Source organism: Hypanus sabinus, chromosome 20 (genome assembly GCF_030144855.1).
Source record: "Hypanus sabinus isolate sHypSab1 chromosome 20, sHypSab1.hap1, whole genome shotgun sequence".
Classification (NCBI taxonomy): Eukaryota; Metazoa; Chordata; class Chondrichthyes; order Myliobatiformes; family Dasyatidae; genus Hypanus; species Hypanus sabinus.
This window is the reverse complement of record NC_082725.1, coordinates 58,715,476-58,737,385: the sequence shown is the minus strand read 5'-3', so window position 1 is coordinate 58,737,385 and position 21,910 is coordinate 58,715,476.

Here is a 21,910-nt window from a genome sequence, read left to right as displayed (position 1 = left end):
AACTAGTCAGACTGATGTGGAACTGTATAGATATTGCATGTAGAGTGCTAGGTGGCATGGAATACTCCAATGCAAGTTACATTCAGTAACCTAGCTGGTACCATTTTCAGTGGAACAGCCATTGACTTGGTTTAATTCTGTAAAGGCAATTGTTCCAATGACTAGTGAAGGTAATGCTACTGAAAGTAACTTCAGTAGCATAGGTAGCACACTCAAAAAATTGGTTGCAGACAACTCTAAATCATATGGTTAGTGTGCTAACAATGTTTACATAATGTTAGCACATGGTACTTATCAGCAAAATTGAACTGTACACTCCTTTGAGTTGAATGCATTACTTTCTGTTCAATGCATTTTGTGATAAGTTTCTGTACATAACTACTCAGACTGATGTGGAACTGTATAGATATTGCATGTAGAGTGCTAGTTGGCATGGAATACTCCAATGCAAGTTGAATTCAGTAACCTACCTGGTACCATTTACAGTGGAACAGCCTTTGACTTGGTTTAATTCTAGAAAGACTAAAGTTCCAATGTGTAGAGAAGGTAACGTTACTGAAAGTAACTTCTGGAGCATAGGTAGCACACTCATAAAATTGGTTGCAGACAACTCTAAATCATATGGTTAGTGTGCTAACAATGTTTACATCATGTTAGCACATAGTACTTATCAGCAAAATTGAACTGTACACTCCTTTGAGTTGAATGCATTACTTTCTATTCAATGCATTTTGTGATAAGTTTCTGTACATAACTACTCAGATTGATGTGGAACTGTATAGCTATTGCATGTAGAGTGCTAGGTGGCATGGAATACTCCAATGCAAGTTGAATTCAGTAACCTACCTGGTGCCATTTACAGTGGAACAGCCATTGACTTGTTTTAATTCTGTAAAGTCTAAAGTTCCAATGAGTAGAGAAGGTAATGCTAATGAAAGTAACTTCAGTAGCATAGGTAGCACACTCAGAAAATTGGCTGCAGACAACTCTAAATCATATGATTAGTGTGCTATCAATGTTTACATCATGTCAGCACATAGTACTTATCAGCAAAATTGAACTGTACACTCCTTTGAGTTGAATGCATTACTTTCTATTCAATGCATTTTGTGATAAGTTTCTGTACATAACTAGTCAGACTGATGTGGAACTGTATAGATATTGCATGTAGAGTGCTAGGTGGCATGGAATACTCCAATGCAAGTTACATTCAGTAACCTAGCTGGTACCATTTAGTGGAACAGCCATTGACTTGGTTTAATTCTGTAAAGGCAATTGTTCCAATGAGTAGTGAAGGTAATGCTACTGAAAGTAACTTCAGTAGCATAGGTAGCACACTCAAAAAATTGGTTGCAGACAACTCTAAATCATATGGTTAGTGTGCTAACAATGTTTACATAATGTTAGCACATGGTACTTATCAGCAAAATTGAACTGTACACTCCTTTGAGTTGAATGCATTACTTTCTGTTCATTGCATTTTGTGATAAGTTTCTGTACATAACTACTCAGATTGATGTGGAACTGTATAGCTATTGCATGTAGAGTGCTAGGTGGCATGGAATACTCCAATGCAAGTTGAATTCAGTAATCTACCTGGTGCCATTTACAGTGGAACAGCCATTCACTTGTTTTAATTCTGTAAAGTCTAAAGTTCCAATGAGTAGAGAAGGTAATGCTAATGAAAGTAACTTCAGTAGCATAGGTAGCACACTCAAAAAATTGGCTGCAGACAACTCTAAATCATATGATTAGTGTGCTAACAATGTTTACATCATGTCAGCACATAGTACCTATCAGCAAAATTGAACTGTACACTCCTTTGAGTTGAATGCATTACTTTCTATTCAATGCATTTTGTGATAAGTTTCTGTACATAACTAGTCAGACTGATGTGGAACTGTATAGATATTGCATGTAGAGTGCTAGGTGGCATGGAATACTCCAATGCAAGTTAAATTCAGTAACCTAGCTGGTACCATTTACAGTGGAACAGCCATTGACTTGGTTTAATTCTGTAAAGGCAATTGTTCCAATGAGTAGTGAAGGTAATGCTACTGAAAGTAACTTCAGTAGCATAGGTAGCACACTCAAAAAATTGGTTGCAGACAACTCTAAATCATATGGTTAGTGTGCTAACAATGTTTACATAATGTTAGCACATGGTACTTATCAGCAAAATTGAACTGTACACTCCTTTGAGTTGAATGCATTACTTTCTGTTCAATGCATTTTGTGATAAGTTTCTGTACATAACTACTCAGACTTATGTGGAACTGTATAGATATTGCATGTAGAGTGCTAGGTGGCATGGAATACTCCAATGCAAGTTGAATTCAGTAACCTACGTGGTACCATTTACAGTGGAACAGCCTTTGACTTGGTTTAATTCTAGAAAGACTAACGTTCCAATGTGTAGAGAAGGTAACGTTACTGAAAGTAACTTCTGGAGCATAGGTAGCACACTCATAAAATTGGTTGCAGACAACTCTAAATCATATGGTTAGTGTGCTAACAATGTTTACATCATGTTAGCACCTAGTAGTTATCAGCAAAATTGAACTGTACACTCCTTTGTGTTGAATGCATTACTTTCTGTTCAATGTATTTTGTGATAAGTTTCTGTACATAACTACTCAGACTGATGTGGAACTGTATAGATATTGCATGTAGAGTGCTAGGTGGCATGGAATACTCCAATGCAAGTTGAATTCAGTAATCTACCTGGTACCATTTACAGTGGAACAGCCATTGACTTGGTTTAATTCTGCAAAGACTAAAGTTCCAATGTGTAGAGAAGGTAACGTTACTGAAAGTAACTTCTGGAGCATAGGTAGCACACTCATAAAATTGGTTGCAGACAACTCTAAATCATATGGTTAGAGTGCTAACAATGTTTACATCATGTTAGCACCTAGTAGTTATCAGCAAAATTGAATTGTACACTCCATTGAGTTGAATGCATTACTTTCTATTCAATGCATTCTGTGGTAAGGTTGTGTACATAACTATTCTGGGTGATTTGGAACGGTATAGACATTGCATGTAGAGTGCTAGGTGCCATGGAATACTCCAATGCAAGCTGAATTCAGTAACCTACCTGGTACCATTTACAGTGGAACAGCCATTGACTTGGTTTAATTCTGTAAAGTCTAAAGTTCCAATGAGTAGAGAAGGTAATGCTACTGAAGTTACTAGGTAGCACACTCAAAAAATTGGTTGCAGACAACTCTAAATCATATGGTTAGTGTGCTAACAATGTTTACATCATGTTAGCACATAGTACTTATCAGCAAAATTGGACTGTACACTCCTTTGAGTTGAATGCATTACTTTCTATTCAATGTATTTTGTGATATGTTTCTGTACATAACTACTCAGACTGATGTGGACACTGTATAGATATTGCATGTAGAGTGCTAGGTGGCATGGAATACTCCAATGCAAGTTGAATTCAGTAACCTACCTGGTACCATTTACAGTGGAACATCCATTGACTTGGTTAAATTCTAGAAAGACTAAAGTTCCAATGTGTAGAGAAGGTAACGTTACTGAAAGTAACTTCTGGAGCATAGGTAGCACACTCATAAAATTGGTTGCAGACAACTCTAAATCATATGGTTAGTGTGCTAACAATGTTTACATCATGTTAGCACATAGTAGTTATCAGCAAAATTGAACTGTACACTCCTTTGAGTTGAATGCATTACTTTCTATTCAATGCATTTTGTGATAAGTTTCTGTACATAACTACTCAGATTGATGTGGAACTGTATAGCTATTGCATGTAGAGTGCTAGGTGGCATGGAATACTCCAATGCAAGTTGAATTCAGTAACCTACCTGGTGCCATTTACAGTGGAACAGCCATTGACTTGTTTTAATTCTGTAAATAAAGTTCCAATGAGTAGAGAAGGTAATGCTAATGAAAGTAACTTCAGTAGCATAGGTAGCACACTCAAAAAATTGGCTGCAGACAACTCTAAATCATATGATTAGTGTGCTAACAATGTTTACATCATGTCAGCACATAGTACTTATCAGCAAAATTGAACTGTACACTCCTTTGAGTTGAATGCATTACTCTCTATTCAATGCATTTTGTGATAAGTTTCTGTACATAACTAGTCAGACTGATGTGGAACTGTATAGATATTGCATGTAGAGTGCTAGGTGGCATGGAATACTCCAATGCAAGTTAAATTCAGTAACCTAGCTGGTACCATTTACAGTGGAACAGCCATTGACTTGGTTTAATTCTGTAAAGGCAATTGTTCCAATGAGTAGTGAAGGTAATGCTACTGAAAGTAACTTCAGTAGCATAGGTAGCACACTCAAAAAATTGGTTGCAGACAACTCTAAATCATATGGTTAGTGTGCTAACAATGTTTACATAATGTTAGCACATGGTACTTATCAGCAAAATTGAACTGTACACTCCTTTGAGTTGAATGCATTACTTTCTGTTCAATGCATTTTGTGATAAGTTTCTGTACATAACTACTCAGATTGATGTGGAACTGTATAGCTATTGCATGTAGAGTGCTAGGTGGCATGGAATACTCCAATGCAAGTTGAATTCAGTAACCTACCTGTTGCCATTTACAGTGGAACAGCCATTCACTTGTTTTAATTCTGTAAAGTCTAAAGTTCCAATGAGTAGAGAAGGTAATGCTAATGAAAGTAACTTCAGTAGCATAGGTAGCACACTCAAAAAATTGGCTGTAGACAACTCTAAATCATATGATTAGTGTGCTAACAATGTTTACATCATGTCAGCACATAGTACTTATCAGCAAAATTGGACTGTACACTCCTTTGAGTTGAATGCATTACTTTCTATTCAATGTATTTTGTGATATGTTTCTGTACATAACTACTCAGACTGATGTGGACACTGTATAGATATTGCATGTAGAGTGCTAGGTGGCATGGAATACTCCAATGCAAGTTGAATTCAGTAACCTACCTGGTACCATTTACAGTGGAACATCCATTGACTTGGTTAAATTCTAGAAAGACTAAAGTTCCAATGTGTAGAGAAGGTAACGTTACTGAAAGTAACTTCTGGAGCATAGGTAGCACACTCATAAAATTGGTTGCAGACAACTCTAAATCATATGGTTAGTGTGCTAACAATGTTTACATCATGTTAGCACATAGTAGTTATCAGCAAAATTGAACTGTACACTCCTTTGAGTTGAATGCATTACTTTCTATTCAATGCATTTTGTGATAAGTTTCTGTACATAACTACTCAGATTGATGTGGAACTGTATAGCTATTGCATGTAGAGTGCTAGGTGGCATGGAATACTCCAATGCAAGTTGAATTCAGTAACCTACCTGGTGCCATTTACAGTGGAACAGCCATTGACTTGTTTTAATTCTGTAAATAAAGTTCCAATGAGTAGAGAAGGTAATGCTAATGAAAGTAACTTCAGTAGCATAGGTAGCACACTCAAAAAATTGGCTGCAGACAACTCTAAATCATATGATTAGTGTGCTAACAATGTTTACATCATGTCAGCACATAGTACTTATCAGCAAAATTGAACTGTACACTCCTTTGAGTTGAATGCATTACTCTCTATTCAATGCATTTTGTGATAAGTTTCTGTACATAACTAGTCAGACTGATGTGGAACTGTATAGATATTGCATGTAGAGTGCTAGGTGGCATGGAATACTCCAATGCAAGTTAAATTCAGTAACCTAGCTGGTACCATTTACAGTGGAACAGCCATTGACTTGGTTTAATTCTGTAAAGGCAATTGTTCCAATGAGTAGTGAAGGTAATGCTACTGAAAGTAACTTCAGTAGCATAGGTAGCGCACTCAAAAAATTGGTTGCAGACAACTCTAAATCATATGGTTAGTGTGCTAACAATGTTTACATAATGTTAGCACATGGTACTTATCAGCAAAATTGAACTGTACACTCCTTTGAGTTGAATGCATTACTTTCTGTTCAATGCATTTTGTGATAAGTTTCTGTACATAACTACTCAGATTGATGTGGAACTGTATAGCTATTGCATGTAGAGTGCTAGGTGGCATGGAATACTCCAATGCAAGTTGAATTCAGTAACCTACCTGGTGCCATTTACAGTGGAACAGCCATTCACTTGTTTTAATTCTGTAAAGTCTAAAGTTCCAATGAGTAGAGAAGGTAATGCTAATGAAAGTAACTTCAGTAGCATAGGTAGCACACTCAAAAAATTGGCTGTAGACAACTCTAAATCATATGATTAGTGTGCTAACAATGTTTACATCATGTCAGCACATAGTACTTATCAGCAAAATTGAACTGTACACTCCTTTGAGTTGAATGCATTACTTTCTATTCAATGTATTTTGTGATAAGTTTCTGTACATAACTAGTCAGACTGATGTGGAACTGTATAGATATTGCATGTAGAGTGCTAGGTGGCATGGAATACTCCAATGCAAGTTGAATTCAGTAACCTACCTGGTACCATTTACAGTGGAACAGCCTTTGACTTGGTTTAATTCTAGAAAGACTAAACTTCCAATGTGTAGAGAAGGTAACGTTACTGAAAGTAACTTCTGGAGCATAGGTAGCACACTCATAAAATTGGTTGCAGACAACTCTAAATCATATGGTTAGTGTGCTAACAATGTTTACATCATGTTAGCACCTAGTAGTTATCAGCAAAATTGAATTGTACACTCCATTGAGTTGAATGCATGACTTTCTATTCAATGCATTCTGTGGTAAGGTTGTGTACATAACTATTCTGGGTGATTTGGAACGGTATAGATATTGCATGTAGAGTGCTAGGTGGCATGGAATACTCCAATGCAAGTTGAATTCAGTAACCTAGCTGGTACCATTTACAGTGGAACAGCCATTGACATGGTTTAATTCTGTAAAGTCTAAAGTTCCAATGAGTAGAGAAGGTAATGCTACTGAAAGTAACTTCAGTAGCATAGGTAGCACACTCAAAAAATTGGTTGCAGACAACTCTAAATCATATGGTTAGTCTGCTAACAATGTTTACATAATGTTAGCACATGGTACTTATCAGCAAAATTGAACTGTACACTCCTTTGTGTTGAATGCATTACTTTCTGTTCAATGTATTTTGTGATAAGTTTCTGTACATAACTACTCAGACTGATGTGGAACTGTATAGATATTGCATGTAGAGTGCTAGGTGGCATGGAATACTCCAATGCAAGTTGAATTCAGTAACCTACCTGGTACCATTTACAGTGGAACAGCCATTGACTTGGTTTAATTCTGCAAAGACTAAAGTTCCAATGTGTAGAGAAGGTAACGTTACTGAAAGTAACTTCTGGAGCATAGGTAGCACACTCATAAAATTGGTTGCAGACAACTCTAAATCATATGGTTAGAGTGCTAACAATGTTTACATCATGTTAGCACCTAGTAGTTATCAGCAAAATTGAATTGTACACTCCATTGAGTTGAATGCATTACTTTCTATTCAATGCATTCTGTGGTAAGGTTGTGTACATAACTATTCTGGGTGATTTGGAACGGTATAGATATTGCATGTAGAGTGCTAGGTGCCATGGAATACTCCAATGCAAGCTGAATTCAGTAACCTACCTGGTACCATTTACAGTGGAACAGCCATTGACTTGGTTTAATTCTGTAAAGTCTAAAGTTCCAATGAGTAGAGAAGGTAATGCTACTGAAAGTAACTTCAGTAGCATAGGTAGCACACTCAAAAAATTGGTTGCAGACAACTCTAAATCATATGGTTAGTGTGCTAACAATGTTTACATCATGTTAGCACATAGTACTTATCAGCAAAATTGGACTGTACACTCCTTTGTGTTGAATGCATTACTTTCTATTCAATGTATTTTGTGATATGTTTCTGTACATAACTACTCAGACTGATGTGGACACTGTATAGATATTGCATGTAGAGTGCCTGGTGGCATGGAATACTCCAATGCAAGTTGAATTCAGTAACCTACCTGGTACCATTTACAGTGGAACATCCATTGACTTGGTTTAATTCTAGAAAGACTAAAGTTCCAATGTGTAGAGAAGGTAACGTTACTGAAAGTAACTTCTGGAGCATAGGTAGCACACTCATAAAATTGGTTGCAGACAACTCTAAATCATATGGTTAGTGTGCTAACAATGTTTACATCATGTTAGCACATAGTAGTTATCAGCAAAATTGAACTGTACACTCCTTTGAGTTGAATGCATTACTTTCTATTCAATGCATTTTGTGATAAGTTTCTGTACATAACTACTCAGATTGATGTGGAACTGTATAGCTATTGCATGTAGAGTGCTAGGTGGCATGGAATACTCCAATGCAAGTTGAATTCAGTAACCTACCTGGTGCCATTTACAGTGGAACAGCCATTGACTTGTTTTAATTCTGTAAAGTCTAAAGTTCCAATGAGTAGAGAAGGTAATGCTAATGAAAGTAACTTCAGTAGCATAGGTAGCACACTCACAAAATTGGCTGCAGACAACTCTAAATCATATGATTAGTGTGCTAACAATGTTTACATCATGTTAGCACATAGTACTTATCAGCAAAATTGAACTGTACACTCCTTTGAGTTGAATGCATTACTCTCTATTCAATGCATTTTGTGATAAGTTTCTGTACATAACTAGTCAGACTGATGTGGAACTGTATAGATATTGCATGTAGAGTGCTAGGTGGCATGGAATACTCCAATGCAATTTAAATTCAGTAACCTAGCTGGTACCATTTACAGTGGAACAGCCATTGACTTGGTTTAATTCTGTAAAGGCAATTGTTCCAATGAGTAGTGAAGGTAATGCTACTGAAAGTAACTTCAGTAGCATAGGTAGCACACTCAAAAAATTGGTTGCAGACAACTCTAAATCATATGGTTAGTGTGCTAACAATGTTTACATAATGTTAGCACATGGTACGTATCAGCAAAATTGAACTGTACACTCCTTTGAGTTGAATGCATTACTTTCTGTTCAATGCATTTTGTGATAAGTTTCTGTACATAACTACTCAGATTGATGTGGAACTGTTTAGCTATTGCATGTAGAGTGCTAGGTGGCATGGAATACTCCAATGCAAGTTGAATTCAGTAACCTACCTGGTGCCATTTACAGTGGAACAGCCATTCACTTGTTTTAATTCTGTAAAGTCTAAAGTTCCAATGAGTAGAGAAGGTAATGCTAATGAAAGTAACTTCAGTAGCATAGGTAGCACACTCAAAAAATTGGCTGCAGACAACTCTAAATCATATGATTAGTGTGCTAAGAATGTTTACATCATGTCAGCACATAGTACTTATCAGCAAAATTGAACTGTACACTCCTTTGAGTTGAATGCATTACTTTCTATTCAATGCATTTTGTGATAAGTTTCTGTACATAACTAGTCAGACTGATGTGGAACTGTATAGATATTGCATGTAGAGTGCTAGGTGGCATGGAATACTCCAATGCAAGTTGAATTCAGTAACCTACCTGGTACCATTTACAGTGGAACAGCCTTTGACTTGGTTTAATTCTAGAAAGACTAAACTTCCAATGTGTAGAGAAGGTAACGTTACTGAAAGTAACTTCTGGAGCATAGGTAGCACACTCATAAAATTGGTTGCAGACAACTCTAAATCATATGGTTAGTGTGCTAACAATGTTTACATCATGTTAGCACCTAGTAGTTATCAGCAAAATTGAATTGTACACTCCATTGAGTTGAATGCATGACTTTCTATTCAATGCATTCTGTGGTAAGGTTGTGTACATAACTATTCTGGGTGATTTGGAACGGTATAGATATTGCATGTAGAGTGCTAGGTGGCATGGAATACTCCAATGCAAGTTGAATTCAGTAACCTAGCTGGTACCATTTACAGTGGAACAGCCATTGACATGGTTTAATTCTGTAAAGTCTAAAGTTCCAATGAGTAGAGAAGGTAATGCTACTGAAAGTAACTTCAGTAGCATAGGTAGCACACTCAAAAAATTGGTTGCAGACAACTCTAAATCATATGGTTAGTCTGCTAACAATGTTTACATAATGTTAGCACATGGTACTTATCAGCAAAATTGAACTGTACACTCCTTTGTGTTGAATGCATTACTTTCTGTTCAATGTATTTTGTGATAAGTTTCTGTACATAACTACTCAGACTGATGTGGAACTGTATAGATATTGCATGTAGAGTGCTAGGTGGCATGGAATACTCCAATGCAAGTTGAATTCAGTAACCTACCTGGTACCATTTACAGTGGAACAGCCATTGACTTGGTTTCATTCTGCAAAGACTAAAGTTCCAATGTGTAGAGAAGGTAACGTTACTGAAAGTAACTTCTGGAGCATAGGTAGCACACTCATAAAATTGGTTGCAGACAACTCTAAATCATATGGTTAGAGTGCTAACAATGTTTACATCATGTTAGCACCTAGTAGTTATCAGCAAAATTGAATTGTACACTCCATTGAGTTGAATGCATTACTTTCTATTCAATGCATTCTGTGGTAAGGTTGTGTACATAACTATTCTGGGTGATTTGGAACGGTATAGATATTGCATGTAGAGTGCTAGGTGCCATGGAATACTCCAATGCAAGCTGAATTCAGTAACCTACCTGGTACCATTTACAGTGGAACAGCCATTGACTTGGTTTAATTCTGTAAAGTCTAAAGTTCCAATGAGTAGAGAAGGTAATGCTACTGAAAGTAACTTCAGTAGCATAGGTAGCACACTCAAAAAATTGGTTGCAGACAACTCTAAATCATATGGTTAGTGTGCTAACAATGTTTACATCATGTTAGCACATAGTACTTATCAGCAAAATTGGACTGTACACTCCTTTGTGTTGAATGCATTACTTTCTATTCAATGTATTTTGTGATATGTTTCTGTACATAACTACTCAGACTGATGTGGACACTGTATAGATATTGCATGTAGAGTGCTAGGTGGCATGGAATACTCCAATGCAAGTTGAATTCAGTAACCTACCTGGTACCATTTACAGTGGAACATCCATTGACTTGGTTTAATTCTAGAAAGACTAAAGTTCCAATGTGTAGAGAAGGTAACGTTACTGAAAGTAACTTCTGGAGCATAGGTAGCACACTCATAAAATTGGTTGCAGACAACTCTAAATCATATGGTTAGTGTGCTAACAATGTTTACATCATGTTAGCACATAGTAGTTATCAGCAAAATTGAACTGTACACTCCTTTGAGTTGAATGCATTACTTTCTATTCAATGCATTTTGTGATAAGTTTCTGTACATAACTACTCAGATTGATGTGGAACTGTATAGCTATTGCATGTAGAGTGCTAGGTGGCATGGAATACTCCAATGCAAGTTGAATTCAGTAACCTACCTGGTGCCATTTACAGTGGAACAGCCATTGAATTGTTTTAATTCTGTAAAGTCTAAAGTTCCAATGAGTAGAGAAGGTAATGCTAATGAAAGTAACTTCAGTAGCATAGGTAGCACACTCAAAAAATTGGCTGCAGACAACTCTAAATCATATGATTAGTGTGCTAACAATGTTTACATCATGTCAGCACATAGTACTTATCAGCAAAATTGAACTGTACACTCCTTTGAGTTGAATGCATTACTCTCTATTCAATGCATTTTGTGATAAGTTTCTGTACATAACTAGTCAGACTGATGTGGAACTGTATAGATATTGCATGTAGAGTGCTAGGTGGCATGGAATACTCCAATGCAAGTTAAATTCAGTAACCTAGCTGGTACCATTTACAGTGGAACAGCCATTGACTTGGTTTAATTCTGTAAAGGCAATTGTTCCAATGAGTAGTGAAGGTAATGCTACTGAAAGTAACTTCAGTAGCATAGGTAGCACACTCAAAAAATTGGTTGCAGACAACTCTAAATCATATGGTTAGTGTGTTAACAATGTTTACATAATGTTAGCACATGGTACTTATCAGCAAAATTGAACTGTACACTCCTTTGAGTTGAATGCATTACTTTCTGTTCAATGCATTTTGTGATAAGTTTCTGTACATAACTACTCAGACTGATGTGGAACTGTATAGATATTGCATGTAGAGTGCTAGGTGGCATGGAATACTCCAATGCAAGTTGAATTCAGTAACCTACCTGGTACCATTTACAGTGGAACAGACTTTGACTTGGTTTAATTCTAGAAAGACTAAAGTTCCAATGTGTAGAGAAGGTAACGTTACTGAAAGTAACTTCTGGAGCATAGGTAGCACACTCATAAAATTGGTTGCAGACAACTCTAAATCATATGGTTAGTGTGCTAACAATGTTTACATCATGTTAGCACCTAGTAGTTATCAGCAAAATTGAACTGTACTCTTCTTTGAGTTGAATGCATTACTTTCTATTCAATGCATTTTGTGATAAGTTTCTCTACATAACTACTCAGACTGATGTGGAACTGTATAGATATTGCATGTAGAGTGCTAGGTGGCATGGAATACTCCAATGCAAGTTGAATTCAGTAACCTACCTGGTACCATTTACAGTGGAAGCGCCATTGACTTGTTTTAATTCTGTAAAGTCTAAAGTTCCAATGAGTAGAGAAGGTAATGCTAATGAAAGTAACTTCAGTAGCATAGGTAGCACACTCAAAAAATTGGCTGCAGACAACTCTAAATCATATGGTTAGTGTGCTAACAATGTTTACATCATGTCAGCACATAGTACTTATCAGCAAAATTGAACTGTACACTCCTTTGAGTTGAATGCATTACTTTCTATTCAATGCATTCTGTGGTAAGGTTGTGTACATAACTATTCTGGGTGATTTGGAACGGTATAGATATTGCATGTAGAGCGCTAGGTGCCATGGAATACTCCAATGCAAGCTGAATTCAGTAACCTACCTGGTACCATTTACAGTGGAACAGCCATTGACTTGGTTTAATTCTGTAAAGTCTAAAGTTCCAATGAGTAGAGAAGGTAATGCTACTGAAAGTAACTTCAGTAGCATAGGTAGCACACTCAAAAAATTGGTTGCAGACAACTCTAAATCATATGGTTAGTGTGCTAACAATGTTTACATCATGTTAGCACATAGTACTTATCAGCAAAATTGGACTGTACACTCCTTTGTGTTGAATGCATTACTTTCTATTCAATGTATTTTGTGATATGTTTCTGTACATAACTACTCAGACTGATGTGGACACTGTATAGATATTGCATGTAGAGTGCTAGGTGGCATGGAATACTCCAATGCAAGTTGAATTCAGTAACCTACCTGGTACCATTTACAGTGGAACATCCATTGACTTGGTTTAATTCTAGAAAGACTAAAGTTCCAATGTGTAGAGAAGGTAACGTTACTGAAAGTAACTTCTGGAGCATAGGTAGCACACTCATAAAATTGGTTGCAGACAACTCTAAATCATATGGTTAGTGTGCTAACAATGTTTACATCATGTTAGCACATAGTAGTTATCAGCAAAATTGAACTGTACACTCCTTTGAGTTGAATGCATTACTTTCTATTCAATGCATTTTGTGATAAGTTTCTGTACATAACTACTCAGATTGATGTGGAACTGTATAGCTATTGCATGTAGAGTGCTAGGTGGCATGGAATACTCCAATGCAAGTTGAATTCAGTAACCTACCTGGTGCCATTTACAGTGGAACAGCCATTGAATTGTTTTAATTCTGTAAAGTCTAAAGTTCCAATGAGTAGAGAAGGTAATGCTAATGAAAGTAACTTCAGTAGCATAGGTAGCACACTCAAAAAATTGGCTGCAGACAACTCTAAATCATATGATTAGTGTGCTAACAATGTTTACATCATGTCAGCACATAGTACTTATCAGCAAAATTGAACTGTACACTCCTTTGAGTTGAATGCATTACTCTCTATTCAATGCATTTTGTGATAAGTTTCTGTACATAACTAGTCAGACTGATGTGGAACTGTATAGATATTGCATGTAGAGTGCTAGGTGGCATGGAATACTCCAATGCAAGTTAAATTCAGTAACCTAGCTGGTACCATTTACAGTGGAACAGCCATTGACTTGGTTTAATTCTGTAAAGGCAATTGTTCCAATGAGTAGTGAAGGTAATGCTACTGAAAGTAACTTCAGTAGCATAGGTAGCACACTCAAAAAATTGGTTGCAGACAACTCTAAATCATATGGTTAGTGTGTTAACAATGTTTACATAATGTTAGCACATGGTACTTATCAGCAAAATTGAACTGTACACTCCTTTGAGTTGAATGCATTACTTTCTGTTCAATGCATTTTGTGATAAGTTTCTGTACATAACTACTCAGACTGATGTGGAACTGTATAGATATTGCATGTAGAGTGCTAGGTGGCATGGAATACTCCAATGCAAGTTGAATTCAGTAACCTACCTGGTACCATTTACAGTGGAACAGACTTTGACTTGGTTTAATTCTAGAAAGACTAAAGTTCCAATGTGTAGAGAAGGTAACGTTACTGAAAGTAACTTCTGGAGCATAGGTAGCACACTCATAAAATTGGTTGCAGACAACTCTAAATCATATGGTTAGTGTGCTAACAATGTTTACATCATGTTAGCACCTAGTAGTTATCAGCAAAATTGAACTGTACTCTTCTTTGAGTTGAATGCATTACTTTCTATTCAATGCATTTTGTGATAAGTTTCTCTACATAACTACTCAGACTGATGTGGAACTGTATAGATATTGCATGTAGAGTGCTAGGTGGCATGGAATACTCCAATGCAAGTTGAATTCAGTAACCTACCTGGTACCATTTACAGTGGAACAGCCATTGACTTGTTTTAATTCTGTAAAGTCTAAAGTTCCAATGAGTAGAGAAGGTAATGCTAATGAAAGTAACTTCAGTAGCATAGGTAGCACACTCAAAAAATTGGCTGCAGACAACTCTAAATCATATGGTTAGTGTGCTAACAATGTTTACATCATGTCAGCACATAGTACTTATCAGCAAAATTGAACTGTACACTCCTTTGAGTTGAATGCATTACTTTCTATTCAATGCATTTTGTGATAAGTTTCTGTACATAACTACTCAGACTGATGTGGAACTGTATAGATATTGCATGTAGAGTGCTAGTTGGCATGGAATACTCCAATGCAAGTTGAATTCAGTAACCTACCTGGTACCATTTACAGTGGAACAGCCATTGACTTGGTTTAATTCTGTAAAGTCTAAAGTTCCAATGAGTAGAGAAGGTAATGCTACTGAAAGTAACTTCAGTAGCATAGGTAGCACACTCAAAAAATTGGTTGCAGACAACTCTAAATCATATGGTTAGTGTGCTAACAATGTTTACATCATGTTAGCACATGGTACTTATCAGCAAAATTGAACTGTACACTCCTTTGAGTTGAATGCATTACTTTCTGTTCAATGCATTTTGTGATACGTTTCAGTACATAACTACTCAGACTGATGTGGAACTGTATAGATATTGCATGTAGAGTGCTAGGTGGCATGGAACACTCCAATGCAAGTTGAATTCAGTAACCTACCTGGTACCATTTACAGTGGAACAGCCATTGACTTGGTTTAATTCTAGAAAGACTAAAGTTCCAATGTGTAGAGAAGGTAACGTTACTGAAAGTAACTTCTGGAGCATAGGTAGCACACTCAAAAAATTGGTTGCAGACAACTCTAAATCATATGGTTAGTGTGCTAACAATGTTTACATCATGTTAGCACATAGTACTTATTAGCAAAATTGAACTGTACACTCCTTTGTGTTGAATGCATTACTTTCTGTTCAATGCATTTTGTGATAAGTTTCTGTACATAACTACTCAGACTGATGTGGAACTGTATAGATATTGCATGTAGAGTGCTAGGTGGCATGGAATACTCCAATGCAAGTTGAATTCAGTAACCTAGCTGGTACCATTTACAGTGGAACAGCCATTGACTTGGTTTAATTCTGTAAAGTCTAAAGTTCCAATGAGTAGAGAAGGTAATGCTACTGAAAGTAACTTCAGTAGCATAGGTAGCACACTCAAAAAATTGGTTGCAGACAACTCTAAATCATATGGTTAGTGTGCTAACAATGTTTACATAATGTTAGCACATGGTACTTATCAGCAAAATTGAACTGTACACTCCTTTGAGTTGAATGCATTACTTTCTGTTCAATGCATTTTGTGATAAGTTTCTGTACATAACTACTCAGACTGATGTGGAACTGTATAGATATTGCATGTAGAGTGCTACGTGGCATGGAATACTCCAATGCAAGTTGAATTCAGTAACCTACCTGGTACCATTTACAGTGGAACAGCCTTTGACTTGGTTTAATTCTAGAAAGACTGAAGTTCCAATGTGTTGAGAAGGTAACGTTACTGAAAGTAACTTCTGGAGCATAGGTAGCACACTCATAAAATTGGTTGCAGACAACTCTAAGTCATATGGTTAGTGTGCTAACAATGTTTATATCATGTCAGCACCTAGTAGTTATCAGCAAAATTGAACTGTACACTCCTTTGAGTTGAATGCATTACTTTCTATTCAATGCATTTTGTGATCTGTTTCTGTACATAACTACTCTGACTGATGTGGACACTGTATAGATATTGCATGTAGAGTGCTAGGTGCCATGGAATACTCCAATGCAAGTTGAATTCAGTAACCTACCTGGTACCATTTACAGTGGAACAGCCATTGACTTTGTTTAATTCTAGAAATACTAAAGTTCCAATGTGTTGAGAAGGTAACGTTACTGAAAGTAACTTCTGGAGCAGAGGTAGCACACTCATAAAATTGGTTACAGAGAACTCTAAATCATATGGTTAGTGTGCTAACAATGTTTACATCATGTTAGCACCTAGTAGTTATCAGCAAAATTGAATTGTACACTCCATTGAGTTGAATGCATTACTTTCTATTCAATGCATCTGTGGTAAGGTTGTGTACATAACTATTCTGGGCGATTTGGAACGGTATAGATATTGCATGTAGAGTGCTAGGTGCCATTGAATACTCCAATGCAAGCTGAATTCAGTAACCTACCTGGTACCATTTACAGTGGAACAGCCATTGACTTGGTTTAATTCTGTAAAGGCAATTGTTCCAATGAGTAGTGAAGGTAATGCTACTGAAAGTAACTTCAGTAGCATAGGTAGCACACTCAAAAAATTGGTTGCAGACAACTCTAAATCATATGGTTAGTGTGCTAACAATCTTTACATCATGTTAGCACATAGTACTTATCAGCAAAATTGAACTGTACACTCCTTTGAGTTGAATGCATTACTTTCTATTCAATGTATTTTGTGATATGTTTCTGTACATAACTACTCAGACTGATGTGGACACTGTATAGATATTGCATGTAGAGTGCTAGGTGGCATGGAATACTCCAATGCAAGTTGAATTCAGTAAACTAGCTGGTACCATTTACAGTGGAACATCCATTGACTTGGTGTAATTCTGTAAAGTCTAAAGTTCCAATGAGTAGAGAAGGTAATGCTACTGAAAGTAACTTCTGGAGCATAGGTAGCACACTCATAAAATTGGTTGCAGACAACTCTAAATCATATGCTTAGTGTGCTAACAATGTTTACATCATGTTAGCACCTAGTAGTTATCAGCAAAATTGAACTGTACACTCCTTTGAGTTGAATGCATTACTTTCTATTCAATGCATTTTGTGATTATTTTCTTTACATAACTACTCAGACTGATGTGGAACAGTATAGATATTGCATGTAGAGTGCTAGGTGGCATGGAATACTCCAATGCAAGTTGAATTCAGTAACCTACCTGGTACCATTTACAGTGGAACAGCCATTGACTTGTTTTAATTCTGTAAACTCTAAAGTTCCAATGAGTAGAGAAGGTAATGCTAATGAAAGTAACTTCAGTAGCATAGGTAGCACACTCAAAAAATTGGCTGCAGACAACTCTAAATCATATGGTTAGTGTGCTAACAATGTTTACATCATGTCAGCACATAGTACTTATCAGCAAAATTGAACTGTACACTCCTTTGAGTTGAATGCATTACTTTCTGTTCAATGCATTTTGTGATAAGTTTCTGTACATAACTACTCAGACTGATGTGGAACTGTATAGATATTGCATGTAGAGTGCTAGGTGGCATGGAATACTCCAATGCAAGTTGAATTCAGTAACCTACCTGGTACCATTTACAGTGGAACAGCCATTGTCTTGGTTTAATTCTAGAAAGACTAAAGTTCCAATGTGTAGAGAAGGTAACGTTACTGAAAGTAACTTCTGGAGCATAGGTAGCACACTCAAAAAATTGTTTGCAGACAACTCTAAATCATATGGTTAGTGTGCTAACAATGTTTACATCATGTTAGCACATAGTACTTATCAGCAAAATTGAACTGTACACTCCTTTGAGTTGAATGCATTACTTTCTGTTCAATGCATTTTGAGATAAGTTTCTGTACATAACTACTCAGACTGATGTGGAACTGTATAGATATTGCATGTAGAGTGCTAGGTGGCATGGAATACTCCAATGCAAGTTGAATTCAGTAACCTAGCTGGTACCATTTACAGTGGAACAGCCATTGACTTTGTTTAATTCTGTAAAGTCTAAAGTTCCAATGAGTAGAGAAGGTAATGCTACTGAAAGTAACTTCAGTAGCATAGGTAGCACACTCAAAAAATTGGTTGCAGACAACTCTAAATCATATGGTTAGTGTGCTAACAATGTTTACATAATGTTAGCACATGGTACTTATCAGCAAAATTGAACTGTACACTCCTTTGAGTTGAATGCATTACTTTCTGTTCAATGCATTTTGAGATAAGTTTCTGTACATAACTACTCAGACTGATGTGGAACTGTATAGATATTGCATGTAGAGTGCTAGGTGGCATGGAACACTCCAATGCAAGTTGAATTCAGTAACCTACCTGGTACCATTTACAGTGGAACAGCCATTGACTTGGTTTAATTCTAGAAAGACTAAAGTTCCAATGTGTAGAGAAGGTAACGTTACTGAAAGTAACTTCTGGAGCATAGGTAGCACACTCAAAAAATTGGTTGCAGACAACTCTAAATCATATGGTTAGTGTGCTAACAATGTTTACATCATGTTAGCACATAGTACTTATTAGCAAAATTGAACTGTACACTCCTTTGTGTTGAATGCATTACTTTCTGTTCAATGCATTTTGTGATAAGTTTCTGTACATAACTACTCAGACTGATGTGGAACTGTATAGATATTGCATGTAGAGTGCTAGGTGGCATGGAATACTCCAATGCAAGTTGAATTCAGTAACCTAGCTGGTACCATTTACAGTGGAACAGCCATTGACTTGGTTTAATTCTGTAAAGTCTAAAGTTCCAATGAGTAGAGAAGGTAATGCTACTGAAAGTAACTTCAGTAGCATAGGTAGCACACTCAAAAAATTGGTTGCAGACAACTCTAAATCATATGGTTAGTGTGCTAACAATGTTTACATAATGTTAGCACATGGTACTTATCAGCAAAATTGAACTGTACACTCCTTTGAGTTGAATGCATTACTTTCTGTTCAATGCATTTTGTGATAAGTTTCTGTACATAACTACTCAGACTGATGTGGAACTGTATAGATATTGCATGTAGAGTGCTACGTGGCATGGAATACTCCAATGCAAGTTGAATTCAGTAACCTACCTGGTACCATTTACAGTGGAACAGCCTTTGACTTGGTTTAATTCTAGAAAGACTGAAGTTCCAATGTGTTGAGAAGGTAACGTTACTGAAAGTAACTTCTGGAGCATAGGTAGCACACTCATAAAATTGGTTGCAGACAACTCTAAGTCATATGGTTAGTGTGCTAACAATGTTTATATCATGTCAGCACCTAGTAGTTATCAGCAAAATTGAACTGTACACTCCTTTGAGTTGAATGCATTACTTTCTATTCAATGCATTTTGTGATCTGTTTCTGTACATAACTACTCTGACTGATGTGGACACTGTATAGATATTGCATGTAGAGTGCTAGGTGCCATGGAATACTCCAATGCAAGTTGAATTCAGTAACCTACCTGGTACCATTTACAGTGGAACAGCCATTGACTTTGTTTAATTCTAGAAATACTAAAGTTCCAATGTGTTGAGAAGGTAACGTTACTGAAAGTAACTTCTGGAGCAGAGGTAGCACACTCATAAAATTGGTTACAGAGAACTCTAAATCATATGGTTAGTGTGCTAACAATGTTTACATCATGTTAGCACCTAGTAGTTATCAGCAAAATTGAATTGTACACTCCATTGAGTTGAATGCATTACTTTCTATTCAATGCATCTGTGGTAAGGTTGTGTACATAACTATTCTGGGCGATTTGGAACGGTATAGATATTGCATGTAGAGTGCTAGGTGCCATGGAATACTCCAATGCAAGCTGAATTCAGTAACCTACCTGGTACCATTTACAGTGGAACAGCCATTGACTTGGTTTAATTCTGTAAAGGCAATTGTTCCAATGAGTAGTGAAGGTAATGCTACTGAAAGTAACTTCAGTAGCATAGGTAGCACACTCAAAAAATTGGTTGCAGACAACTCTAAATCATATGGTTAGTGTGCTAACAATCTTTACATCATGTTAGCACATAGTACTTATCAGCAAAATTGAACTGTACACTCCTTTGAGTTGAATGCATTACTTTCTATTCAATGTATTTTGTGATATGTTTCTGTACATAACTACTCAGACTGATGTGGACACTGTATAGATATTGCATGTAGAGTGCTAGGTGGCATGGAATACTCCAATGCAAGTTGAATTCAGTAAACTAGCTGGTACCATTTACAGTGGAACATCCATTGACTTGGTGTAATTCTGTAAAGTCTAAAGTTCCAATGAGTAGAGAAGGTAATGCTACTGAAAGTAACTTCTGGAGCATAGGTAGCACACTCATAAAATTGGTTGCAGACAACTCTAAATCATATGCTTAGTGTGCTAACAATGTTTACATCATGTTAGCACCTAGTAGTTATCAGCAAAATTGAACTGTACACTCCTTTGAGTTGAATGCATTACTTTCTATTCAATGCATTTTGTGATTATTTTCTTTACATAACTACTCAGACTGATGTGGAACAGTATAGATATTGCATGTAGAGTGCTAGGTGGCATGGAATACTCCAATGCAAGTTGAATTCAGTAACCTACCTGGTACCATTTACAGTGGAACAGCCATTGACTTGTTTTAATTCTGTAAACTCTAAAGTTCCAATGAGTAGAGAAGGTAATGCTAATGAAAGTAACTTCAGTAGCATAGGTAGCACACTCAAAAAATTGGCTGCAGACAACTCTAAATCATATGGTTAGTGTGCTAACAATGTTTACATCATGTCAGCACATAGTACTTATCAGCAAAATTGAACTGTACACTCCTTTGAGTTGAATGCATTACTTTCTGTTCAATGCATTTTGTGATAAGTTTCTGTACATAACTACTCAGACTGATGTGGAACTGTATAGATATTGCATGTAGAGTGCTAGGTGGCATGGAATACTCCAATGCAAGTTGAATTCAGTAACCTACCTGGTACCATTTACAGTGGAACAGCCATTGTCTTGGTTTAATTCTAGAAAGACTAAAGTTCCAATGTGTAGAGAAGGTAACGTTACTGAAAGTAACTTCTGGAGCATAGGTAGCACACTCAAAAAATTGTTTGCAGACAACTCTAAATCATATGGTTAGTGTGCTAACAATGTTTACATCATGTTAGCACATAGTACTTATCAGCAAAATTGAACTGTACACTCCTTTGAGTTGAATGCATTACTTTCTGTTCAATGCATTTTGAGATAAGTTTCTGTACATAACTACTCAGACTGATGTGGAACTGTATAGATATTGCATGTAGAGTGCTAGGTGGCATGGAATACTCCAATGCAAGTTGAATTCAGTAACCTAGCTGGTACCATTTACAGTGGA